A 27877-nucleotide genomic window follows, 5' to 3' on the forward strand; every position below is an offset into this window, starting at 1 on the left:
CTGAAGTTCTCTGATGACTCTGCGGTAGCTGGGTGCATCAGAGATGAGCAGGAGGCAGGATACAGAGGACTTGTGGGCAGATTTTTGGAATGGTGCAGGAGGAATCACCTGCTTCCGAATGTGGCCAAAGCCAGGGAAATGGTGATGGATTTTAGGAGGAAGAGGACGGTGACGAGTTCTGTATACATTCTGAGAGAAGAAGCCGCGGTGGCGGAGGAGTACAAATATTTGGGTGTTCACTTCGGCAATAGAAATGGCTGGAAAACCAACACCAAGGCTGTTTACAAGAAGGACTCTATTCTCTAAGGAAGCCAAGATTCACCAATGTGTGCAGCAGGATGTTGGAGATCTTTTACCAGTCTGTTGTAGCGAGTGCTGTCTTCTTTGCTGCTTTATGTTGGGGGAGCAGCATTGGTGCTGGTGATGCAAAACGCCTAAATAAACTAATCAAAAAGGCTGGAACCGTCCTTGGCCACAACCTGGAATCTTTCGAGTTAGTGGTGGAGAAGAGGTCACTAAACAAACTGTTATAGAAACATAGAAAATAGGTGCAGGAGTAGGCCATTCAGCCCTTTGAGCCTGCACCACCATTCAGTATGATCATGGCTGATCATCCAACTCAGAACCCAGTACCAGCCTTCCCTCCATACCCCCGATCCCTTTAGCCACAAGGGCCATATCGAACTCCCTCTTAAATATAGCCAATGAACTGGCCTCAACTGTTTCCTGTGGCAGAGAATTCCACAGATTCACCACTCTCTGTGTGAAGAAGTTTTTCCTAATCTCGGTCCTAAAAGGCTTCCCCTTTATCCTCAAACTGTGACCCCTCGTTCTGGATACAACATATACAACAGATCATCTTTCTGTGACAGGAGAACACACATTATAGTTCAATAGTCTCTGCATTATTATTTTATATATTATTATTGCACATCGGTATATTATTATTGTGTATATTATTATTCTCTATTTTATTTTCAGTAAAGTCTGCACATTGCTAAGTGTGTTTTTAAATGTTGCTGCCGTAACGAAAGAATTCCCCACTCGGGATCAATAAAGTATTTATAATTATAACAATAATAATTACTATTATTATTATTCTCCAGACCTTTATCTCTCTCACCAATCAACTACTCAACTCTTTACTTCACCACTCCCCCTCTCCCGGTTTCACCTTTCACCTCCACTCCCGCCACGTTCCTTTCACCTCCCTTCCTTTCCAGTCCTGAAGAAGGGTCTCGGTCTGAAACGCCGACTGTTCACTCCTCTCCATAGCTGCTGCCTGCCCCCCGATTCCCTCCAGCATTTTGTGCGCGTTGCTTTGGATTTCCACATCTGCAGATTTACGCCCAGTCGATCAGATGCGCACGCGCAAAGGGTTGAGCACGCCACGATTAACACGCATGCGCCTAGTAGACGAGAGGATCGCAAGGATCGGCTGCAGGTAGGAATGGGGCTCCGGGCGGGACTTTAATCATCGGCGTTTGAACCGCGACTGAAGAACAATTAATGTGAGCTCCGGCCACGCTAGACCTGTACCCCGGGACAGTCCCGGTCCTTACCCGCTTTCTCAGCCTCACGATATCGTACTTGGGCCAGGGGACTTTACGGCTGATGAGCGCTTGCGGCATTGCCTTTTCTGCGGCGCATGCGCAACGCTGGTTCCTTGGATGGCGGATAGATTGGTTTCTCCTTCGTGGGGGCTTCTGGGGAGAGAGGCAGCCATGGGTGATATGACCGTCGTTGTCCCCGTACAGGTGGAGGAAATGGAAGCGGATGTATCTCCCAAACACCGCCAAACTCCAGCTATGTAAATCTGAGGATTAGTCATAGTCATACTTTATTGATCCGGGGGGAAATTGGCTTTCGTTACAGTTGCATCATAAATAATTAAATAGTAATAAAACCATAAATAGTTAAATAGTAATAAGTAAATTATGCCAGGAAATAAGTCCAGGACCAGCCTATTAGGAACTCGGAACAAAAATATAGTTACCAGTTAATCTCGGATGAAGAGTCCAGTCAGTGAAAATGTCAATTAGTGCTGTGTGAAAAAAAAATCCTTCCTTCTGCTTTAGTTCTCTCTAGATAAATAACGATATAAGTGACTTGTGGCTTCCACATCCCAAAGGTGCCACACTCCAATGAGAAAAACTATCCCCTTCATATTCATTGGCATTGCAATCGATGGGTTCATCACTGTCAATCAGCTGAGGGAGCGGATCCGAGGAATTAGAAAATCCCCAGGATCAGACATGTAGTAACAAGTTTTGTTTGTAGTGTTGTGGAACACAACCAGAAATTGAAATAATACCAAATGAGGCTATAAGGCTACAACTTGCGGGTGTGAATTGGGATGATGTTTTTGCAGGGAAATGTACTATGGACATGTGGTCAATGTTTAGAGATCTCTTGCGGGATGTTAGGGATAAATTTGTCCTGGTGAGGAAGATAAGGAATGGTAGGGTGAAGGAACCATGGGTGACAAGTGAGGTAGAAAATCTAGTCATGTGGAAGAAGGCAGCATACATGAGGTTTAGGAAGCAAGGATCAGATGGATCTATTGAGGAATATAGGGAAGCAAGAAAGGAGCTTAAGAAGGGGCTGAGAAGAGCACGAAGGGGGACACGGTACATCATTAAAGACCTCTCACACCCTTTCCATGAACTGTTTGTTCTTCTGCCATCAGGCAAACGTTACAGGAGCATCAAAACTAAAACCACAAGGCCTCTAAACAGCTTCCTCCCACAGGCAGTCAGACTAAATAGCTGCTCCACCTGACTCTGCTTTGAACACTTTTAACTTGCACTGGACACTTATAACTGATTTAACTGACATGTGGTGTTGTGTTTTACTATTTATTGTTATGTTTATTATTTAGTATTGAGTTTGTTATGTTATGATTGCACTGCCCCTGAGAAACGCTGCCTCATTCTGCCCTGCAGAGCTGTTGTATGGTTAGAATGACAATAAAGTTTTTTGAATCTTGAATCTTGAATGAGAAGGCCTTGGCGAGTAGGGTAAAGGGAAACCCCAAAGCATTCTTCAATTATGTGACGAACAAAAGGATGACAGGAGTGAAGGTAGGACCGATTAGAGATAAAGGTGGGAAGATGTGCCTGGAGGCTGTGGAAGTGAGTGAGGTCCTCAATGAATACTTCTCTTCGGTATTCACCAATGAGAGGGAACTTGATGATGGTGAGGTGGATGTTCTGGAGCATGTTGATATTAAGGGAGAGGGGGTGTTGGAGTTGTTAAAATACATTAGGATGGATAGGTCCCCGGGGCCTGACGGAATATTCCCCAGGCTGCTCCACGAGGCGAGGAAGAGATTGCTGAACCTCTGGCTAGGATCTTTATGTCCTCATTGTCCACGGGAATGGTACCGGAGGATTGGGGGGAGGCGAATGTTGTCCCCTTGTTCAAAAAAGGTAGTAGGGATAGTCCGGGTAATTATAGACCAGTGAGCCTTGTGTCTGTGGTGGGAAAGCTGTTGGAAAAGATTCTTAGAGATCGGATCTCTGGGCGTTTAGAGATTCATGGTCTGATCAGGGACAGTCAGCATGGCTTTGTGAAGGGCAGATCATGTCTAACAAGCCCCATAGAGTTCTTTGAGGAGGTGACCAGGCATATAGATGAGGGTAGTGCAGTGGATGTGATCTATATGGATTTTAGTAAGGCATTTGACAAGGTTCCACATGGTAGGCTTATTCAGAAAGTCAGAAGGCGTGGTATCCAGGGAAGTTTGGTTAGGTGGATTCAGAATTGGCTTGACTGCAGAAGGCAGAGGGTCGTGGTGGAGGGAGTACATTCAGATTGGAGGACTGTGACCAGTGGTGTCCCAAAAGGATCTGTTCTGGGACCTCTACTTTTTGAGGCTTTTATTGATGACCTGGATGTCGGGGTAGAAGGGTGGGTTGGCAAGTCTGCAGATGACACAAAAGTTGGTGGTGTTGTAGATAGTGTAGAGGATTGTCGAAGGTTGCAGAGAGACATTGATGGGATGCAGAAGTGGGCTGAGAAGTGGCAGATGGAGTTCAGCCCGGAGAAATGTGAGGTGGTACACTTTGGAAGGACAAACTCCAAGGCAGAGTACAAAGTAAATGGCAGGATACTTGGTAGTGTGGAGGAGCAGAGGGATCTGGGGGTACATGTCCACAGATCCCTGAAAGTTGCCTCACAGGTAGATAAGGTAGTTAAGAAATCTTATGGGGTGTTAGCTTTCATAAGTCGAGGGACAGAGTTTAAGAGTCGCGATGTAATGATGCAACTCTATAAAACTCTGGTTAGGCCACACTTGGAGTGCTGTGTCCAGTTCTGGGTCGCCTCACTATAGGAAAGATGTGGAAGCATTGGAAAGGGTACCGAGGAGATTTACCAGGATGCTGCCTGGTTTAGAAAGTATGCATTATGATCAGAGATTAAGGGAGCTAGGGCTTTACTCTTTGGAGAGAAGGAGGATGAGAGGAGACATGATAGAGGTGTACAAGATGATAAGAGGAATAGATAGAGTGGATAGCCAGCGCCTCTTCCCCAGGGCACCACTGCTCAATACAAGAGGACATGGCTTTAAGGTAAGGGGTGGGAAGTTCAAGGGGGATATTAGAGGAAGGTTTTTTACTCAGAGAGTGGTTGGTGCGTGGAATGCACTGCCTGAGTCAGTGGTGGAGGCAGATACACTAGTGAAGTTTAAGAGACTACTAGACAGGTATATGGAGGAATTTAAGATGGGGTGTTATATGGGAGGCAGGGTTTGAGGGTCGGCACAATATTGTGGGCCGAGGGGCCTGTAATGTGCTGTACTATTCTGTGTTCTATGTTCAAAGAACAGAGTCAAATTGAGCTAAGTCACAGGTTGATTGAAGGCAGAAAAATCCCATTTTGATACAGACAGGAATACACTTAGAAAATTTGTTGGTCAGTCAGAATGCCTGATCCATGCCCAGTTGGAAGATGAGGAGTTCAGAGATAAATGTAGAAATCTTCAGTACAGCACAGGCCATTTGGCTCCAACTTGAGATGAACTTCATAACATTGTGATGCCAGAGCTCATGATAGAGTAAAATCTCATCTGAAATATTGTCCTTCACCCACTGATCTCTTTTGCAAATATTTTTACAGGTTTGAAATGGCAGAACACTTGTGCACAGGAATCTCAAACAGAGCAACATGTCAGTTTTGCTGTCTCTGTCTGGATATTTAAGGAGTGACCATATATTTGCTTTGCAACACCAACAGATCTGTTGTCGATCCTTGGAGATGAAGAAGTACCTCGTCCAAACTGCAAATGTGATTTGTGTCTGAAATGAAGTTTTCTGTTTTAACTCTGTGAAATCCACTGGAACCAGGGTGCTGAGAACACACCAGCATTTGTTTACTTGTTCACCAGTTCTTCAAATTCTTTGATTGTACAAGCGATTTAAACGTCTGACTTTCTGAATTGCCAGAGAATTGATCGCAGTGAGATATCATTCTCCTTCTCTCAGTGTGGGAAGGGATTCACTCACAGGCTACCACAGACACACCAGTGAATTCACAGTGGGGAGAGGCCATTCACCCGCTCTGTGTGAGGGAGGGGAATCACTCAGTCAACCAGCCTGAAGATACATCAGCAAGTTCACACCAGAGTGAGATGCTCCACCTGTTGGGACTGTGGGAAGCAATTCATTCTCTCATCGATTCTAAAGATATATCTGAAGATTCACCAGTGAGGGGACATTGACCTGCTTGGGCGGTGGGAAGGCATTCACACACTCAACCACACCACAGTGACACCAGCAAGTTCACACCGGGGAGAAGCCATTTACAGGCTCTGAATGTGGGAAAGGGTTCATTCAATCATCGCAACTGAATGAACATCAGCGAGTTCACACTGATAAGATGCCGTTCACCTGCTCAGACTGTGGGAAGGGATTCACTCACTCGTCCAAACTACAGGGACACCAGCAAGTTCACACTGGGGAGAGGCCATTCACCTGCTCAGATTGTGGGAAGGGATTCACTCATTCCACTCAACTACTGACACACCAGTTAGTTCACACTGGAGAGAGGCCGTTCACCTGCTCAGACTGTGGGAAGGGATTCACTCGGTCATTTCACCTACTGAGACACCAGCGAGTTCAGTCTGGGGAGAAGCCATTTACCTGCTTAGACTGTGGGAAGGGATTCACACAGTCATCTCACCTACTGGCACACCAGTTAGTTCACACCTTGGACACGCCATTCACATGCTCTGAATGTGGGAAGGGATTCACTCAGTCATCCAGCCTTGTGAAGCACTACCGAATTCACACTGGGGAGAGGCCATTCACCTGCTCAAGCTGTGGGAAGGCATTCACTCAGTCCGCTCACCTACTGACACACCAGTTAGTTCACACTGGGGAGAGGCCATTCACATGCTCTGAATGTGGGAAGAGATTCACTCGTTCATCTCAACTGAAGGAACATCAACGAGTTCACACTGGGGAGAAACCATTCTGCTGCTCTGAATGTGGGAAGGAATTCACTCAGTCATCCTCCCTTATGAAGCACTACAGAACTCACACTGGGGAGAAGCCGTTCACCTGCTCAGACTGTGGGAAAGAATTCAGATGGTCATCTGACTTGAAAGTTCATCGCCGAATTCACACTGGGGAGAAGCCAAACACCTGCGCAGATTGTGGGAAGGAATTTACACTCTCATTTGATTTGAAAGTACATCAGCGAATTCACACTGGGGAGAAACCGTTCACCTGCTCAGATTGTGGGAAGAAATTCACACGATCATCTGACTTGAAAGTGCATCAGCGAATTCACACCGGGGAGAGGCCATTCATCTGCTCAGAATGTGGGAAGAGATTCACTCGATCATGTCACTTACGGGAACACCAGCGACTTCACACTGGGGAGAGGCCGTTCACCTGCTCAGACTGTGGGAAGAGATTCACCCGGTCATGCATGCTACAGAGACATCAGCGAATTCACACTGGAGAGAGACCATACACCTGCTCAAACTGTGGGAAGGGATTCACTCAGTCATCTCAATTGAAAAAGCATCAGCAAGTTCACACTGGGTAGAAGCCAATCAACTGCACAGGTTGTGGGAAGGAATTCATTCAGTCATCTCAACTCAAGGAACACACTGGGGGGAAACTTTTCACCTTCCTAAGGCATTTATTCAGTCATCTCACCTATCGAAACACCAGACTGTGTGAAGGCATTCACACACTTTTCCACGTTGGAGAGACAGTGGCGGGTTCACACTGTGGTGAGGGCAGTCTTCTACTCTGAATGTGGGATGGGTTTCAATCATTCATTCATCCTTGTGTCGCCCTGCCGAGCTTTGAATCATGGCTAATTGCAGAAGCTTGAGAGGATGTAACTCACGCAAGCTCGTCAGTCAAGTATTAAAGGCAGTGGTTGAGGGCAGGTTATTTTTGAGCTTTCATCAGTACCCAATCAACATTCAGGATTGATTATCAAGGAAAACTTCAAGTTAGGCAGGAGCAGGAGCAGCGGTCATTGTTGGGGTGAACAGAGATGGAGCAGCGACTTTGAGACTTTACCTCTTTGAGGTTTCAGTGAGGAGAGCATTCCGTCAGAGAAGGCAGAATTATGCCGGAGGTAGAACTTTTTTTTTGCCCCCTTCTTTACATTTGCTCAGTTAGAACAGTGGAGATGCCAGGCAGGATAGTGAAAAGCTCCTCCCGCGGGATTTGGGAAGGCAGGAAACCCTCCTATGTCCTGATAACTACGCCTGTGAGAAGGACATCCAGCTTCAGCTCTGAACAATCCACATTAAGGAGTTGGAGCTGGAACCGGATGAACTCCAGATCATTCGGGAGGTTGGAGGGGTGATAGGTAGGAATTATAGAGAGGTAGTTGCACCCAAGGTCACAGCACAGTAAACTGGGTGACAGTCAGGAAGGGAAAAGGGGGAAACAGTGAGTGTAGTGTACCCCTGTGTCCATCCCCATGGACAACACATATATCACTTTAGATACAGTTAGAGACGGAGGGATGACCTGGCAAAAGAAGGTCACAGCAGGAGGGTCTCTGGCGCTTAGTCTGAAATGCTCTGAGACTGAGAAGGGAAGGGTGGAGAAGAGGCGAGCTGTGGTCATAGGTGATTTGTTAATTAAGGGAACTGACTGGATGTTCTGTGTGCGAGAATGAGATCCCAGGACAGTATGTTGTCTCCTGTGTGCTTGGGGTGAGTGCTCAGCATTCCTCAGGAGGGTGAACAGGGAAGGTCCTGGTCCATGTGGGTACCAATGATATGGGCTGGTAGAGTAACGGGGTTCTGCAAAAGGAGTTCAGGGAGTGAGGTGCTAAGTTAAAGAGCAGCTCGTCCAGGGCTGTGATCACAGGTCTGTCATCTGTGCCACGAGTCAGGAATAGGGAGAATATACAGTTTAACATGTGGCTAAGGAGTTGGTGCAGGAGGGAGGGCATAACATTATTGGATTATTTGAGCCCGCAAGGATTACTGTATGCATAGGAGTGTGAGTGCGTTGGGGGAGAGGGGACATCGTTGATGGAGGGTGAAGTGGGCAGTCAGCTAGCTCTCTCTCTCTCTCTCTCTCTCTCTCTCTCTCACACACACACACACACACACACACACACACACGTGCGAGGGAGGGGAGTGAGAAGGGAAAAGGGGAATGAGGAGGGTGTTGTCAGGGCTCCTTCATAAATTCCCAGACTCAACCCACTCTCCCCCTCTGGAATTGGTCCCATTCCCTACCCCAGGCTGGGGGTTTGCCTTCAGTTGCCTTGCCAACAAGAAAATGAATTGTTCGCTGACATCTGGTTAACACACTTTGATAATAAATTTACATTGAACTTGAACATTGAAATGTAGTTTTTAAAACTTGTACTGATGAGAAATGGTCTCAGTGAAGGTCCGAGAGTGGAAAATGAACCGGTGTTCAGCCCCACTGCTCCGTGCCAGACAAGAACCCCTATCGGAGTCTGTCCCTTCTGTCTGTGCTTGACACGTCTCACTGTAAAGTTTCCTCTTTCTGTAGCTGTCCCTGTGTGTTTTATTTTCCTTCTCAACCCCATTCTCTTGCCTTCTCCCCATGATCTTTGCCGCCTTTACTGATCAAGCACCAATCAAACTCTGTTTTAAATAAACCCAGCACCACACATAAAAGTTGCTGGTGAATGCAGCAGGCCAGGCAGCATCTCTACCTCTGAGCCGTCCATGGCAATGAATTCCACAGGTCCCTCATCTCTCTAAATGCATGCTGTCTGATATGAGACATTTTGACCCCAAAGGATAACAATGGCTGCTCTCTACTCTTATCCATATCTCTCATCATCTTATCAGGCTCCATCAGGTCACCCTGAGCCGCCTCCACTCCAGAAAAATCAGCTCACGTTTGTCCGAACTCTCCTCACACAGTAGCTCAAGCCTCTAATCCAGAGAACATCCTGGTGAGCCTCTTCGTTGCTGCCCTAAACGCCAGTGGCGTAACGGGCTTTAAGTAAGTAAATGGTGGGTTGTTGATTAATAAGGGTGTCAAAGGTGATGGGTAGAAGACAGCAGTATGGATTTTAGAGGATGAATCCAATAGCTTTGATCGAATGGTGGTGAAGACTCAATGGACAGAATGGGTATTTCAGTTCCTATGACGTGTGGTATATGAGGGGTGATTGATAAGTTTGTGGCCTAAGGTAGAAGGAGTCAATTTTGGAAAACCTAGCACATTTATTTTTCAACATAGTCCCCTCCTACATGTACACACTTAGTCCAGCGGTCGTGGAGCATACAGATCCCTGCCTTGTAGAAGTGGTCCACAGCAGGGTGATTGATAAGTTTGTGGCCTAAGGTAGAATGAGATGAGTTATTAACTTCAAACTTTCTGCATTATCAATCAAAGAGTTGAACTGCATGTGCATGTAAAGAGAGCATCATTGCCCTCTGTGAAACCCCTTCCATCTAGTACACCAATTCCCATTACTCTAAACCCTTCAGACCCCAACATGCTTTACCATCTGTGAAAACCCATCTAACCATGTTCTCCTGTAAAAAGGCTGTTCCCTTTTCTCATTTCCTGTATCTGTGCCACATCTGTTCACGGGATGAGGTTGCCCTTTCCAGGACATCAGAGATATCCTTCTCCAAAGAATCCATCTTTGTTGTTGATGTTACTCCCAATGGATCTGTTTCCTTAAAATCCTCCTTCACTCCGTCTTCCAGTTACCTGAGCACTGATGGAGTCCCTCTTGTCCTTACCTGCAACCCATGAGTGTTCGCATCCAACACAGGATTCTCCGCAACTTCTGACCCCACCAAACTCACCCTTACCTCCCCTCCCCGCACCAGATGTCTGCTTTTCACAAGGATTCCATTCGTCCCTCCCTACTAATCTCCCTCCTGGAGCATATCACTACAACTGAGGGGAGTTCTACAGGCTCCCAATTACTTGCTCCCTCAGCCCCTTTCTGGATCACAAACAGTCTGTCCAGGTGAGGTGTGATGGAATCTTAAGTTTATTCCTTATGGGCTGTGCCTTTAAGAATCATGCCTGTAAGAGAGAGAGAGAGAGAGAGAGAGACATACAGCGCAAGCAGCTTGCTACAGAGAGAGAGAAAGGGGAGGAGCTACTTGATGGACAGCTGGTGTTCAGCACACTGGTATTTAAACAAGCATAACTCCCTTTTGCAGGACATGCAGACGCCACTGAACTTTTAAGTGCCCACAAGGGTGGGGCTGAGGATCGATTAAGAGGAATCGATCCATGACTATCAGTGCGTGTAAGGGCGACCCAGTGGAATCTACCGGTGTGTCTAACCCTTGCCTGGGTTGGTAGATTATCACTTGAAGATGGCGCTCTTAAGTTGGTCAAGTTTGGCTAACTTGGAAGATTTGGAGGACATCAAGGAGGATCGATGACACCTGTTTACTTTGATTACAAATCTCTCTCTCTCTCACTTCAAACCCGTGGACTGAACTGAATTTCCTTATCACACCATCGTAAGACTGTATCATTTACCACCCCCGCTCTGAAGAAGTTTGGGAATTTATATATTTACAACTATATATCCATAACACTGTTAACTCTTGATTTGCCTGGTTTAAGTTACTATTACTATTTACGTAATTACTAATAAAATAGTGTTTTGTTAACAGCAAAACCAGACTCCAGGTGTGTTCTATTACTGTTGATACTTTTACAAGGTTGCATTACATGACAGAGGTAACACTTCACCTGTGAGTCTGTCAGGTTGATCTACTGTATCTGATGCTCCCAGTGCAGCCTCTTCTACATCAGTGAGACCCAATGTAGATTGGGAGTGCACTTGTCAAGTACATTCACTCCATCCGCAACAAACGGAATTTCCAGGTCACAAACAAGTGTAAATCTGCGGATGCTGGACATCCAGGCAACACACACACAATCTTTTCAATGATTCTTGCTTTGCACTGTGTTTATTCAGTCCATATACACCTCCACCTCCCACTAGGAAAGCCACAGAGCTCTTTGTTTGGCTTGTTTTCTTTGTTTGAGCCGAGCTCTACTGTCACTTCTGTCTGTCATCTTGCAGTAAACTGGTGTTGGTCACGTGTGTGAATGATTTGGAGGAGAATGCAGGTCGAACAATTAGTGAAGGTGTGGATGACACTAAGCTGGTGGGTGGTGAAAGTGAGGGTTGTTTGAGGTTGCAGTGGGATGGAGACCAACTGGGAAAGTTGTCCAAGGGATGGCAGATATTTCTCAAAAACAGGTTTCCAGGAGCTCAAATAAGACCATTATTCAGATAAAGAGACAGTTTCCTTTGGGGCTTTGGAATCAATCAGACAAGACTGGTGCATTACAGTTCAGTTCATCAGGTTGGAGGGTACCGAGACAGAATATAAGGTGTTCTCCTCCATCCTGAGCGTGACCTCATCAATTATGGGAACACTTTGTCGAGCAGCTTCGCACCATTGGCCACAAGCAGGACTTCCCAGTGCCAAACATTTTCATAGTGATTTCCATTCCCGTTCTGACTTGTCTATCCACGGCCTCCTCTTGTGTCGTGATAAGACCACCGTCAGCTTGGAGGTGCAACACTTTATATTCGGTCTGAGTGCTCCAACTTGATGGCATGAATATTGATCTCTCCTTCTGATAAACAATACTCACCTCCCGTCTTCCGCTATTCCTCACTCTGACCTTTTACTTCCCCCGGGCCCCCTCCTCCTTCCCTCTCTACTATGGTCCACTCTCCTCTCCAACCCTTGACCTTTCCCACCCAACTGGCTTCACCTGTCACCTTCCAGCTAGCCTCTTTCCCCTCCCCATTTTTTAAAAAACTTCTGGCTCCTTCTGGGTACCTCCAGCATCCAGGGCATGTCCTTTTCTCACTGTTACCATCAGGTAGGAGGTTCAGAAGTCTGAAGGCACATACTAGGCGATTCCGGAACAGCTTCTTCCCTTCTGCCATCCGGTTCCGAAATGGTCATTGGACACGACCTCACTTTTTTATATATACAGTAGTTCTGTTTTTTTTCCACTTTTTAAAAATCTATTCGATATAAGTACACTGTAATTCATTCACTTATTTATGTTTTTATTTCATTTGTTATTTTTTTTCTATATTATGTATTGCATTGAACTGTTGCTAATAATCCTGATTCTGATGACCCCTTCCCTCTCAGCCCTGCAGAAGGGTGTCGGCGCATAACGCCGTCTGTTTATTCTTTTCAATAGATGCTGCCTGAGCTGCTGAATTCCTCCGGCATTTTGTGTGAGTTGTTTTGGATTTCCAGCTTTTGTTGGTTCCAGAAATACTGACCGTGAGATCCAGTGCGCATGCGTGAATGTTAGAGGCCCGGAAACTGCGCATGCGCCCAGTGGCCAAAGGGGCGCTGATGCTTGGCGGCAGGGTGGAGTAGGGATCGGGTGCGGGTCTTATCGGCACCGGTGAACTGCGACTGAGGGACAATTACTGTGAGCTCCGGACACAGTGTGGCTCCGCACCTCAGGGCAGTCTCGTTCCTCTCCCTCTCATTCGGCCCCACGCTCCGTACGCAGGCCCCGGGAAGATTTCTGCATATGATGAGCTGGTGTAATCGCTATTCTTATGGCGCATGCGCATCACTGGGACCGTAGCTCCTCAAGGGGTCTCTCGATTGTGGGGTCTTCTGGGTAAAGATGCAGCCATATCTGACACTTCCTGCGCCTTCTGTGTTTCTAAGGGCAGGTAGAGGGAATGGCAGCGGATGGGGTTTACAAAACTGCCGAGCTAACGTTATCTATTAATAATAATGTAATAATAAAATTTTATTTCTTCCAAGGCAGTAAACATCGTTATTGTCCATAGCAATAAAGAGGGGAAATGTGGGAGGATATTGCCCAAACACTAATATTGTATACATCATTGCTTTTATATATATATATATATATGTACCAGATAGAATCAGGTCAAAGGTTCCAAGGATTCTGAACTCAGAACAAAAGTACAGTTCCCAGTTCAACTTGGATGAAGAATTTACATTCCAGTCAGTGAATTTGTCAATTAGTGATATATGAAAGAAACACAAAGTCCTTCCAATAGCTTTAATTCTTGAAAGAAAACCATCTTTGCTGAACCTCCTCTAGTTCCGGACCATTCTACCCGTGAGAACATGTTTGATACCATTTGATACTCTGGGTACAAAATGATATCAAACACCTTTGTCCTGGGTAACGAGTGACCTGTAGATTTCACATCACAAATGTGACACTCCGGTGAGAAAAACTACTGTCCTCCTCCTCATATTCATTGGCTCTGCCATCGATGGGATCACCACCGTCAATCACCTGGAGTGGGTGGGTGGGTCAGAATAATTGGAATGTCTCCAGGATTAGCTGTGTAACATCACATGCTCTTTGTAGAACTGTGGGACATGACCATTGGTCTGAGCAGGATTTGCTTTACGCGGCTTGAAAACTGCACGGCACGTTCAATTAACATGTGAAAGAAAATTCTATCAGTGCAGCACCAAATGCGATCTGCAAGGGAGCATTTCAGGTACTGTGCAGCCACGCATGCGCAGCTTAGAGATATCAGCACATCCTTTCTTAGATATCGGGCTCAAAACTGCTCCCAATACTCCAAGTGAACATAGAACATAGAACATAGAATAGTACAGCACAGTACAGGCCCTTCGGCCCATAATGTGCCGACCCTCAAACCCTGCCTCCCATATAAGCCCCCACCTTACATTCCTCCATATACCTGTCTAGTAGTTTCTTAAACTTCACTAGTGTATCTGCCTCCACCACTGACTCAGGCAGTGCATTCCACGCACCAACCACTCTCTGAGTAAAAAACCTTCCTCTAATATCCCCCTTGAACTTCCCACCCCTTACCTTAAAGCCATGTCCTCTTGTATTGAGCAGTGGTGCCCTGGGGAAGAGGCGCTGGCTATCCACTCTATCTATTCCTCTTATTATCTTGTACACCTCTATCATGTCTCCTCTCATCCTCCTTCTCTCCAAAGAGTAAAGCCCTAGCTCCCTTAATCTCTGATCATAATGCATACTTTCTAAACCAGGCAGCATCCTGGTAAATCTCCTCTGTACCCTTTCCGATGCTTCCACATCTTTCCTATAAGTGAGGTGACCAGAACTGGACACAATACTCCAAGTGTGGCCTAACCAGAGTTTTATAGAGCTGCATCATTACATCGCGACTCTTAACCTCTATCCCTCGACTTATGAAAGCTAACACCCCATAAGCTTTCTTAACTACCCTATCCACCTGTGAGGCAACTTTCAAGGATCTGTGGACATGTACCCCGAGATCCCTCTGCTCCTCCACACTACCAAGTGAGACCTTGCCAGATCTTTGTAAAGCCTCAGCAATGCGTCCTTGCTTATGTTCTCATCCTCTCAAAATGAATGAATGCTAATTGTCCTTCCTCACCACCGACTCAACCTGCAAATTAACCTGCACGAGGATTCAGAAGTCTCTTTGACATTTTTGAAATTTTCTCCAGTTAGAAAATAGTCTACACTATTATTTCTTCGGAATTAGAAGAATCAGAATCAAGTTTATTATCAGCGGCATGTGACATAAAATTTGTTAACTTAGCAGTAGCAGTTCAATACAATACATATAGCAGAGAGAAAAAAATAATAATAAATAAAATAAAGCATAATAATAAACAAGTAAATCAATTACATATATGGAATAGATTATTTAAAAGGTGCAAAGACAGAAATACTGTATATTAAAAAAAGTGAGGCCATGTTGTTACAATACCCCGTGGGTATCTTGTGTCTGTCTTATGATTATGATGTAATTGAGTATCTTGTGAGCATGATGTATTTGTCTTATGAAGGTGGGGTAATGTAATTTTCCCGCCAGTGTGAGGTCACATGTTGTAATTTTCCCGCCGGTGTGAGGTCACGTGCTGGCATGTCCCAACAGCTATATAAGACCATAAGACCATAAGACAAAGGAGCAGAAGTCGGCCATTCGGCCCATCGAGTCTGCTCCGCCATTTTATCATAAACTGATCCATTCTCCCATTTAGTCCCACTCCCCCGCCTTCTCACCATAACCTTTGATGCCCTGGCTACTCAGATACCTATCAATCTCTGCCTTAAATACACCCAATGACTTGGCCTCCATTGCTGCCCGTGGCAACAAATTCCATAGATTCACCACCCTCTGACTAAAAAAATTTCTTCGCATTTCTGTTCTGAATGGGCACCCTTCAATCCTTAAGTCATGCCCTCTCGTACTAGACTCCCCCATCATGGGAAACAACTTTGCCACATCCACTCTGTCCATGTCTTTCAACATTCGAAATGTTTCTATGAGGTCTTCCGTCATTCTTCTAAACTCCAAGGAATACAATCCAAGAGCGGTCAAACTTTCCTCATATGTTAACCCTCTCATTCCTGGAATCATTCTAGTGAATCTTCTCTGTACCCTCTCCAACGTCAGCACATCCTTTCTTAAATAAGGAGACCAAAACTGCCCACAGTACTCCAAGTGAGGTCTCACCAGCGACTTATAGAGCCTCAACATCACATCATATAAGGGTAAATCCCTGTTGTCACGCAGTTAGTTTGTTAGTTAGTTTTGCTGCGTATTCGTCTCATGACGCAGTTTCGTTTTAAAGTGGAGTTTTTACTTTCTCTTGTAAGGTGCAAAAACGTTGTGCCGGCAGTTCGCCTTGGAAGGAGATGCTGCCCTGACCGGGATGACAGCAGAGGAGGAATGATGTCAGTTTCTGGGAAAATGAGGAAGGTGAAGGATAGATGTATTCCAAAAATAAATGAATACTCAAATGGCAAAATAGTTTAGTAGGAAGACGAAGGATTGGGGAGATTTTGAATACCTACAGAGAGGAACTAAACGAATTATTGCGAGGGGAAAAATGAAACATGAAATTGAATTGAATTGAATTGAATTGACTTTATTACTTTCATTCTTCATATGCACGGAGTAAAAATCTTTACGTTACATCTCTGTCTAAATGGGTGAAGTGCAATTTATAGTACTTTATGATAAATGATACGTATAACATGCTAGTCAATATAACATAGAAATACAGTTGTCTCAGCATGAGTTAAGCAGTTTGATGGCCTGGTGGAAGAAGCTGACCTGGAGCCTGATGCTACTGGCTTTTATGCTGCGGTATCGTTTCCCGGATAGTAGCAACTGGTAGAGTTTGTTGCTGGGGTCGGGTCTCCAATGATCTTTTGGGCCCTTTTTACACACCTGCCTTTGTAAAACAAGCTCGCAAACAATATCAGATTTTTTTTTAAGTATCATAAAACAATAAAATAGAGATGAGAGTGGATATAGGACCGCTGGAAAATGAGGCTGGATATGTAATAACGAGGGACAAAGAGATGGCAGATGAACTAAATGAGTATTTTGCATCAGTATTCACTGTGGAAGGCACTAGAACTGTGCCAGATGCTGAAGGGTGCGAGGGAAGAGAAGTGAGTGCAGTTATTATTACAAGGGAGTTGGTGCTCAAAAATCTGAAAGACCTAAAGGTGCATAAGTCACCCAGACCAGATGAACTGCACCCAAGTGTTCTGAAAGAGGTAGCAGTAGACATTCTGGAGGCATGAGCAATGATCTTTAAAAAATCATTGGACCTTGACATGGTGCCAGAGGACTGGAAAATTATAAATGTCACTCAGCTCTTTAAGAAAGGAGGAAGGCAACAGAAAGGGGATTGTACAGCAGTTAGCCTTACATCTGTGGTTGGGAAGAAATTAGTGTCAATTGTTAAGTAAGAGGTTAATGCAATACTTGGTGACACTGGACAAAATAGGACGTCAGCATGGCTTCCTTAATGGAATATCTTGCTTGACAAACCTGTTGGAATTCTTTGAGGAGATTACAAGGAGGATAGATAAAGGGGATGTAGTGGATGTTGTATATTTGGAATCTCAGAGGGCCTTTGACAAGGTGCGACAAATGAAGCTGCTTACCAAGTTAAGAGTTCATGGTATTACAGAAAGTTTCTGGCATAGTTAGAACATTGGCTGATTGGTAGGAAACAGCGAATGGGCATCCTTCTCTGGTTGGCTGCCAGTGACTAGTGTTCCACATGGGTCAGTGTTGGGACCACGTCTTTTTATGCTGTGTATCAAGCTTCAGCTGATTTGTGTGTGTGCGTCCCATTTGTCTATGTTTGCCCCATACCCTCTAACCATTTCCTATCTGTGTACCTGTCTAAATTTATTATAAAGTATTTTCATTTTACCTGTTTCTACAGCATCTGACAGCAAATGCCATATACCCACCTCCCTCTCTGTGAGAACGTTACCCGATTGATCCCTTGTAAAAATACCCCTTCTCACTTCCAATCTGAGCTCTCTGGTTCTGTACTCCCATTTCTCGGAAAAAAACTCACTTTATCTAGGCCCCTTATCAATGTATTTACCTCGATGTGGGGTCATCCCTGAACATCCTACACTACGGCTAAATAGCTCAAGCTTATCCACACCCCTCTTTTAACCCAAACCCCTTCCCCTAAGTCCTGGTAATATCTTCCTCAAGCTTCCTGTCCAGTGCAATGACATCCTCCCCATATTCGGGGAACCAGATATGCACACAATACCGCAATTGTGGTCTATCATCGACACCAAAGCCCTTGCTGAAGTTCATGTGGACAGTGTCGAATAGGCTGATGAATATAGGACTGAAGGTGTTATATTGGAATGCACCAGTATATGGAATAAGGTAGATGATTTTGCAGCACAGGTAGAGATTGGCAGGTACAACGTTGTTGGCATCACTGACTTGTGGGTGAAAGGAGATCCTGGCTTGAAGCCCAACATCCAAGGATACACTTTGTATTCAAAGGACAGGCAGGTAGGCGGAGGGGCTGGGGAAGCTCTGTTGCTAAAAAAAACTAATGAAAAGGATTAGAAGATGTTGAATCATTGTAGGTAGAGTTATGAAACTGCCATGGTAAGAAGACTCTGATGGGAGTTATACACAGGTCTCCAAATAGTAGCTAGGATAGAAACGGGATACAAATTACAGCAGGAGATAGAAAAAAAGGACAAGGTGAAGATCGGAATGGGGAGTTACAACATGAAGGTAGATTGGAAAAGTCAGGTTGGTGCTGCATTCCAGGAGAGGGAATTTGTAGAATGCTCCCGAGATGGCTTTTTAGTACAGCTTGTGGTTGAGCCCAATGGGAAAAAGGCAATTCTGGAGCGGGATTTGTATAATGAAGCAGATATGATTTGGGAGATGAAGGTAAAAGTACCTTTAGGAAGTAGTGATCATAAAATGATAGAATTCACCCCAGAGTTTCAGAGGGAGATAAAGTCAGATGTGTCAGTATCAGAGTGGAGTAAGTCAGTTACAGAGGCATGAGGAAGGATCTGACCAATGTAGATTGGAAGGGGACACCAGCAGGGATGATTGCAGAACCACAAAGACTGGAGTTCCAGGGGCAATTCGGATAGATAAATCCCAAAGATGAAGAAGTATTATACAGGGAGGATGGGGTAACCGTGTTTGACAAGGGAAGTCAAAGACAGCATAAAAGCGAAAGAGAGGGGTTAGAAGAGAGCAAAAATTAGCATGATGTTGGAGTATCGAGAAGATTGTGATAATCAACAGAAAAAAGTTATAAAGCCACAAGCAGAGAAAATGAGATATGAAGGAAAGCTTTCCAACAATACTCAAGAGGACACAAAACTGCAAAGAATAAAAGAGAGACAAGAGTGGATATTGGACACCTAGAAAATGAAGAGGAGAAATGTGAGATTAAGGCATGGCAGAGGTACTTAATTAGTATTTTGTGTCAGTCCTCACTGTGAAAGATACTAGCTGTATGTCAGAAATGTGAGAGTGCCAGGGGACGGAAATGAGTGTTGTTGCTATTAAAAAGGAGAGAGTACGTGGGAAGATTGAAGGTCTGAAGGTACTTGGACCAGATGGACTACACCTCAGTGTTCGGAAAGATTTAGCTGAAGAGAATATGTGGGCATTAGTAATGATCTTTCAAGGATCACTAGATACTCGGTCATTCAAGACGACTGGAAATTCCTATTGAAAGAAATTTGCTTAAATTAAAAAGTCAATTTTATATGTTTGGAGATAAAAGTAATAAGCTATTAGCATCCCAATTAAAAGCAGTTAGAACTAAAAGACAAATTTTAAAAATTTGTAAGGGAGATGGTAGTTTAGCTTGTAATTATGAAGATATTAATACAATTTTTCAAAACTGTTACAGTGAACTCTATAAATCTGAGTTTCCAGCTGATCCTTCTAAAATGAATGCCTTTTTACAAAAGATTGATTTTCCTAGATTATCTGCTGAAGATCAACAAATTCTTGATACTCCTTTTACTGAAAAAGAAATCCAGAAAGCTATTTTTTCAATGCAATCTGGTAAAGCTCCTGGACTGGATGGTCTTTCTGAGGATTTTATAAAAAAAATGAAAATTTGCTTACTCCTTATACGTTGGAAATGCTTAAAGATTCTTTATTGTTAGGAGAGTTACCTTCTACATTTTATGAAGCATTTATTTCTTTAATTCTTAAGAAAGATAAAGACCCTACGGATTGTGCTTCATATCGACCTATATTATTATTAAATGTAGATGCTAAAATTCTTTTAAGAATAATGGCTAATCGGTTGGAGAATATATTAGCTAAAATTATTTCTCAGGACCAAACGGGTTTTATAAAAGGCCGTTATTCTTTTTCTAATACTCGGAGACTGTTAAATATTATATACTCACCCCTCTCGAAAACTCCCCAATGTGTTGTTTCTCTTGATGCTGAAAAGGCATTCGATAGAGTTGAATGGAAATACTTATTTAACGTTTTAGAGAAATTTAGCTTTGGTACTAATTTTAATAAGTGGATTAGAATAATATATAAAAGCCCTATTGCCACTGTGATTACTAATAACTGTAGATCCCCCTTTTTTTCAACTTTCGCGGGGTACGAGACAAGGATGTCCGTTAAGTCCTCTGTTGTTTAATTTGGCGCTGGAACCTTTGGCTATTGCACTTCGTGAAGCAAAGGATATTCAAGGAATTTCTATAAATGGAACTATTCATAAGATTTCTCTGTATGCTGATGAGCTCTTAGATTATGTTTCGAATCCTGAAGAATCTATTCCTAGTTTATTGAAATTATTATATGAATTTGGAAAGTTTTCAGGATATAAATTAAACCTGCATAAGAGTGAATTATTTCCTTTAAATGATTCTGCTTTTATATATGCTTTTATAAAGCTAGGGCTTTACTCTTTGGAGAGAAGGAGGATGAGAGGAGACATGATAGAGGTGTACAAGATAATAAGAGGAATAGATAGAGTGGATAGCCAGCGCCTCTTCCCCAGGGCACCACTGCTCAATACAAGAGGACATGGCTTTAAGGTAAGGGGTGGGAAGTTCAAGGGGGATATTAGAGGAAGGTTTTTTTACTCAGAGAGTGGTTGGTGCGTGGAATGCACTGCCTGAGTCAGTGGTGGAGGCAGATACACTAGTGAAGTTTAAGAGACTACTAGACAGGTATATGGAGGAATGTAAGGTGGGGGCTTATATGGGAGGCAGGGTTTGAGGGTCGGCACAACATTGTGGGCCGAAGGGCCTGTACTGTGCTGTACTATTCTATGTTCTATGTTCTATATGATGATATTCCTTTTAAAGTTACAGATTCCTTTAAATATTTAGGTATTATCATCACTAAAAATTATGGAGACCTTTATAGAGCTAATTTAGTTCCCTTAGTGGATTTTATGAAGCGATTATTTTCTAGATGGAATCCTCTCACACGTTCGTTAGTTGGTCGAATTCACCCTGTTAAAATGATGATTTTACCAAAATTTTTATATATATTTCAAAATATTCCTTTTTTTTAACCAAGAAGTTTTTTGATCAGGTTGACTCTATTATTTCATCTTTTCTTTGGAATAATAAAAGACCAAGAATTGGAAAATGTCATTTACAAAAGTTAGAAAAGGATGGAGGTCTTGCTTTGCCTAATTTAAGAATGTATTATTGGGAGGTTAATATACGCTATGCGTGTTCTTGGTTAAAAATAAAAGAGAAGAAGTATAACATAGCAAAGGCGAGTGGGAAGCCGGAGGATTGAGAAACTGTTGAAGAGCAACAGAAGGTAACTAAAAAGGCAATACGCGGGGAAAAAATAAGGTACGAAGGTAAACTAGCTAAGAATATAAAGGAGGATAGTAAAGGCTTCTTTAGGTATGTGAAAAGGTAAAAAATAGTTAAGACCAAAATTGGGCCCTTGAAGACAGAAGCGGGTGAATTTATTATGGGGAACAAGGAAATGGCAGACGAGTTGAACAGGTACTTTGGATCTGTCTTCATTAGGGAAGACACAAACAATCTCCCAGATGTAATAGTGGCCAAAAGACCTAGGGTAATGGATGAATTGAAGGAGATTTATATTAGGCAGGAAATGGTGTTGGATAGACTGTTGGGTCTGAAGGCTGATAAGTCCCCGGGACCTGATGGTCTGCATCCCAGGGTACTTAAGGAGGTGGTTTCAGAAATCGTGGACGCATTGGTAATCATTTTCCAATGTCCTATAGATTCAGGATCAGTTCCTGTGAATTGGAGGGTGGCTAATGTTGTCCCTCTCTTCAAGAAGGGAGGAAGAGAGAAAACAGGGAATTATAGACCGGTTAGCCTGACGTCGGTGGTGGGAAAGATGCTGGAGTCAATTATAAAGGATGAAATTACGACACATCTGGATAGCAGTAACGGGATTGGTCCGAGTTTGCATGGATTTATGAAGGGGAAATCGTGTTTGACTAATCTTCTGGAATTTTCTGAGGATATAACTATGAAAATGGACAAGGGCCAGCCAGTGGATGTAGTGTACCTGGATTTTCAGAAAGCCCTTGATAAAGTCCCACATAGGAGATTAGTGGGCAAAATTAGGACACATGGTATTGGGGGCAGAGTACTGACATGGATTGAAAATTGGCTGGCTGACAGAAAACAAAGAGTAGCGATTAACGGGTCCCTTTTGGAATGGCAGGCAGTGACCAGTGGGGTACCGCAGGGTTCAGTGCTGGGACCGCAGCTGTTTACAATATATATTAATGATTTAGATAAGGGAACTAAAAATAATATTGGCAAATTTGCCGATGACACAAAGCTGGGTGGCAGTGTGAAATGTGAGGAGGATGTTATGAGAATGCAGGATGACTTGTACAGGCTGGGTGAGTGGGCAGATGCATGGCAGATGCAGTTTAATGTGGATAAATGTGAGGTTATCCACTTTGGTGGTAAGAACGAAGAACGGGAAGCAGATTATTATCTAAATGGAGTCAAGTTAGGAAAAGGGGAAGCACAACGAGATCTAGGTGTTCTTGTACATCAGTCACTGAAAGCAAGCATGCAAGTACAGCAGGCAGTGAAGAAAACTAATGGCATGCTGGCCTTCATAACAAGGGGAATTGAGTATAAGAGCAAAGAGGTCCTTCTGCAGCTGTACAGGGCCCTGGTGAGATCAGCACCGAATCTCCAATTTTCAACTCCGGCCACTCCGTTCCTCGTCCTCTGGAATCCTTAAGGGTATTTTTTACCTGGGAGTGGAGAAACTTTAGAGAGAATTACAAAAAAAAACTTTATTGTCATTCTAACCGTACATCAGCTCTGCAGGGCAGAACGAGACAGGATGTCAGTTGGCGAAAGTACTTCTGCAACTCCTCCCCCATAATGTGTAGATCCACCTGAGTCGGGGGTATCCTGGGCGGCCATGAACAATTTCCGCTGCAGATACCCCTGCAGTGGAATGTGGGGTAATCCTCATATGATACAAAGCTAACGGAAGGACCTTCAGCCAGTTCAGTCCGGTTTCGGACATTAACTTAGCTAGCTTATTTTCTTAGGATGCCGTTAGCCCGCTCCACTGCTCCTGCAGCCTCCGGGTGGTAGGCACAATGAAACTGCTGTTCAATGTGCAGCACCTCGCATAACTCTTTATTTATTTTTCCCACAAAATGAGGACCATTGTCCGGACTAATCTGTCTGGGCACTCCGAATCTTGGTATAATCTCTGTAGGGAACAACCTTACCACCGTGGAACCTTTATTATTGGTAGTCAAAAAGGCTTCAATCCATCTACTGAACACAACTACAATCACTAAACAATACTTACAACAGTGTACACACGGTAGTTCGATAAAATCAAGCTGAATACATTCAAAAGGACCACTTGGCAAGGGGGTTTTTCCTGGGGTACATTTCACTCCCTTTCCCGCGTTTGTTTGTTGGCATATCAGACACGATCGTATTTTCTCTTGTGCCGCCTCTTCCAATCTAGGGTGCCACCAGGTGCGTAATAAAACGTTACTCATTTCCTCCTTGCCAAGGTGCGTATCAGTATGCAGGTAACCAATAAGCATTGGTAACAAAGCATCGGAAATACAAACTTGGCCAGAGGCCTGTGGACACCAAATGCGCACATCCGTGTGTCTTCCGGAGTTGTTTTTCTGAATCAGGGGCGTCCCCTTGGAGTTTTTGAACTGTAGCCCTGTCTGGAGTGCCCGGCGCTCCTGGTGATTTAGTCATGGTGAAAGCTAATCACTCTGGAGTGGAAACTATAATGGTCGCCTCCTGCGCAGCCAAGTCGGCCCAGTTGTTCCCTTTAGTCACTGCAGATTCGTCTTTTAGATGAACCGAACATTTAATAATGGCCAATTTTTCGGGGAGCAGTATAGCCTGGAGCAGATTCTTTACGTACATGACATTCTGGATGGGGGTCCCGGAGGAGGTGAGAAACGCCCGCTGCACCCAGAGTTGTCCAAAATCATGGGCCACCCCAAATGCGTAGCGAGAGTCTGTATAAACACTGGCCTTTTTGTCCTTGGCTAAAATACAGGCGCGAGTGAGAGCAAAAAGTTCTGCCTTTTGGGCAGAGACTAGGGGGTTAGAGAGCGCCACTTTCGAGTCTGCGGTCATCATCGGCAACAGCGTAGCCGCAGAGGCGCTCCCCGGTCTCAGAGACTGTGGAACTGCCATCCACTGCCATGCCAATGGTGTGGGACGAATACACAGTAACTGGTTGTTGGAGGGTGATGGTTGGAAGCAGCCGTAACCAGGAAGTAAATGGCCGGGAGCATCTGCCATACGGGGTCTAACTTAGTGGAATTATAGGCAACAGGTCTGCGCCTATCCCCATGAGTCTGAGTGAGCACTGTAGTGGCGCAGCCGACTAAAGCATTCACAAAAAGCTGGAAGGGGCGGTCATAGAGTGGGCGGTCGAGAGCAGGCGCTCTTGAGAGTGATTTCCTCCAATTCCTCAAAGGCTTCTTTCTGTTGCTCAGTTAGTTCCAGAGGCCCTTTAAACGCACTGGAAGCCAAAGGGCTCAAATGTCTTGTATACAGAGCAACATATGGAATCCACTGTCTACAAAAGTTTACCAGGCCAAGGAAAGCACGCATGGCTTTCGGCGTAGTGGTGGGGGGTGGGGGTCGCAAGGATTGGGGTCACCCTTTCTGGGGTGAGCTGTCTTTCGGTTGCACTCAAAAGAGTTCCCAGAAATCTCACTTGCCGTGGGGTTCTCTTTACTTTTTGGGGTGGGATCACGTATCCTCACGAGTGCAGGGCATTCAGAAGTGTATTGGTGTGATGGGCATTTGCTGTCTCTGACGGGCTTGCCAGTAGGTCGTCGGCGTACTATATTACCGTAGACCACCCCCCGCCCCCCGGGAAATTGTAACTCCCTAAGCTGCCTATGCAAAATCTGCGAGAAAATGGTGAGAGAGTGCACGAAACCTTGGGGTAACCTAGTCCAAGTGTACTGCTGATCTTGAAAGGTAAATGCAAAAAGGTACTGCGACTCAGGAGCAAGGGGAATTGCAAAAACTGCATGCTGCAGATCTACTATGGTCAAAAACTTGGGAGTCCGGTGGAATGCTGCTTAAAATCGTAGCCGGATTAGGGACTACCAGATATATAGACTGCACAATTTCATTAATCTTGCGGAGATCTTGCACTAACCGCCAATCTGACCTTGCCGGCTTTGGAACCGGCAAGATAGGAGTACTGCAAGGGGACTGGCATGGAACTAGAATGCCCTGCTTACAGAAGGATTCTATGAGGTGGGTGATGCCGTCAACCGCCTCCTTCTTGAGAGGATATTGGGGAATAGATGGCATCTGAGCCCCTTCCCGAACGTCTGTTTTTACGGGAGGGACCGAAGTGAGGCCCACCTCCGTTTTGGAGACGGCCCAAAGATCCAGTTGGCCCGTGGCAAAGCGGATGGGGGTGCAGACACCCCGGGACACTGAAGGGTTGTTGGTAGAAGGTGAGGGTCCCGTCAGGGGAACTCTGTGGTCTGCCAATCACTGCCAGGGTAGCCTGTTCCTGTAGTTTGTTGGGTAAAAATCCCATCTCCTTGGGTTTGTGTCCCTCCGTGACCGTGAGAGTCACGTGGGGAGAGACCAATCCCGATCGGTTCCACAGTTCTTCAGGTACCTCAGCCAACAAAGCTGAGTCCTCCTTCCCTTCAACAACGCCAAAAATGGTCACAGGGACGGAATTTTCAAGGAAATGAGAACCCTCTTTATAGGGCTTCTGCCCCTTCCCTCTACAGTCCTGACGAAGGGTTCCGGCCCGAAACGTCGACTCATCGTTTCCAGGGGTGCTGCCCGACCTGCTGAGTTCCTCCAGCGTGTTGTGAGAGTTGCTTTGATCCCAGCATCTGCAGATTATTTTGTGTTTATGATTCGCTACTCCGCTGCGAAGTCTCTTCGAGGTATGCCTACCCTGAAGCAGTTTAAAACTTCTCTTCGACGGGAGTTCAGTGAGACCCTCTCTCACTGCTCCCCCTCTGTCATCTCCGCCTCTTCGACCAGATCTTCACCCAGACCCGCTACCACAGCCACGTCTCTTGCCTATCACCTCCCTGCTTCCCCACCCCCACCCCTTTGTCTTTCCCCTTACTGGTTTTTCACCTGGAACCTACCAGCCTTCTCCTTCCCACCCTCCCCCCACCTTCTTTATAGGGCCTCTGCCCCTTCCCTCTACAGTCCTGCCGAAGGGTTCTGAAAGGGTCTGAAAGAGGAGGATGCTAAGAGGATGCAGGGTGACTTGGATAGGTTGGGTGAGTGGGCAAATTCATGGCAGATGCAATTTAATGTGGATAAATGTGAAGTTATCCACTTTGGTGGCAAAAATAGGAAAACAGATTATTATCTGAATGGTGGCCGATTAGGAAAGGGGGAGGTGCAACGAGACCTGGGTGTCATTATACACCAGTCATTGAAAGTGGGCATGCAGGTACAGCAGGCGGTGAAAAAGGCGAATGGTATGCTGGCATTTATAGCGAGAGGATTCGAGTACAGGAGCAGGGAGGTACTACTGCAGTTGTACAAGGCCTTGGTGAGACCACACCTGGAGTATTGTGTGCAGTTTTGGTCCCCTAATCTGAGGAAAGACATCCTTGCCATAGAGGGAGTACAAAGAAGGTTCACCAGATTGATTCCTGGGATGGCAAGACTTTCATATGAAGAAAGACTGGATGAACTAGGCTTGTACTCGTTGGAATTTAGAAGATTGAGGGGGGATCTGATTGAAACGTATAAAATCCTAAAGGGATTGGACAGGCTAGATGCAAGAAGATTGTTCCCGATGTTGGGGAAGTCCAGAACGAGGGGTCACAGTTTGAGGATAAGGGGGAAGCCTTTTAGGACTGAGATTAGGAAAAACTTCTTCACACAGAGAGTGGTGAATCTGTGGAATTCTCTGCCACAGGAAACAGTTGAGGCCAGTTCATTGGCTATATTTAAGAGGGAGTTAGATATGGCCCTTGTGGCTACGGGGATCAGGGGGTATGCAGGGAAGGCTGGTGCAGGGTTCTGAGTTGGATGATCAGCCATGATCATAATAAATGGCGGTGCAGGCTCGAAGGGCCGAATGGCCTACTCCTGCACCTATTTTCTATGTTTCTGGCTCGAAACGTCGACTCATCGTTTCCACGGATGCTGCCCGACCTGCTGAGTTCCTCCAGCGTGTTGTGAGTGTTGTATAAATCGCTTCTCGCTCCCTCGAATTGCTCGAGGGATCATATGCTAAAGTCACATGGGGGTCAGGGGGTAATTGCTCATATGATAATAAGTCCTGTCGTGTAATATCAAGGGACCACCACTGGGGTGGGTGGTGACCCCAGAAAACTTTCCGGGAATCAGAAATACCGATGGTAATTCCCTCATCTAAGCACTGGATGCGGAGGTGCAGGGCGCATAAAAGATCCCACCCGGCTAGATTGACCCCTATGTCTGCGGTCACAGCAAACTGTATCGCGCCCTGCCGTTCCCTGTAATTCACCTGCAGTGGAATGGTGAGGGGGTAGGATTTTTCCCGTCCTATCTGGCCACTGAGTGTTATCGAGTAAGCGGACAGAACAAAGCTATGCTGGGCAATACAGGAAGCC

General features: G+C 45.1%; 1 pseudogene; it reads left to right on the forward strand.

Moving 5' to 3' along the window:
* The first annotated feature begins 1724 nt into the window (after nucleotides 1-1724).
* Nucleotides 1725-27877, forward strand: part of LOC134346408 (zinc finger protein 91-like) — a 37651-nt pseudogene continuing 11498 nt past the window's right edge.

The sequence above is a fragment of the Mobula hypostoma genome, chromosome 5 (assembly GCF_963921235.1).
Source record: "Mobula hypostoma chromosome 5, sMobHyp1.1, whole genome shotgun sequence".
Taxonomy (NCBI): Eukaryota; Metazoa; Chordata; class Chondrichthyes; order Myliobatiformes; family Myliobatidae; genus Mobula; species Mobula hypostoma.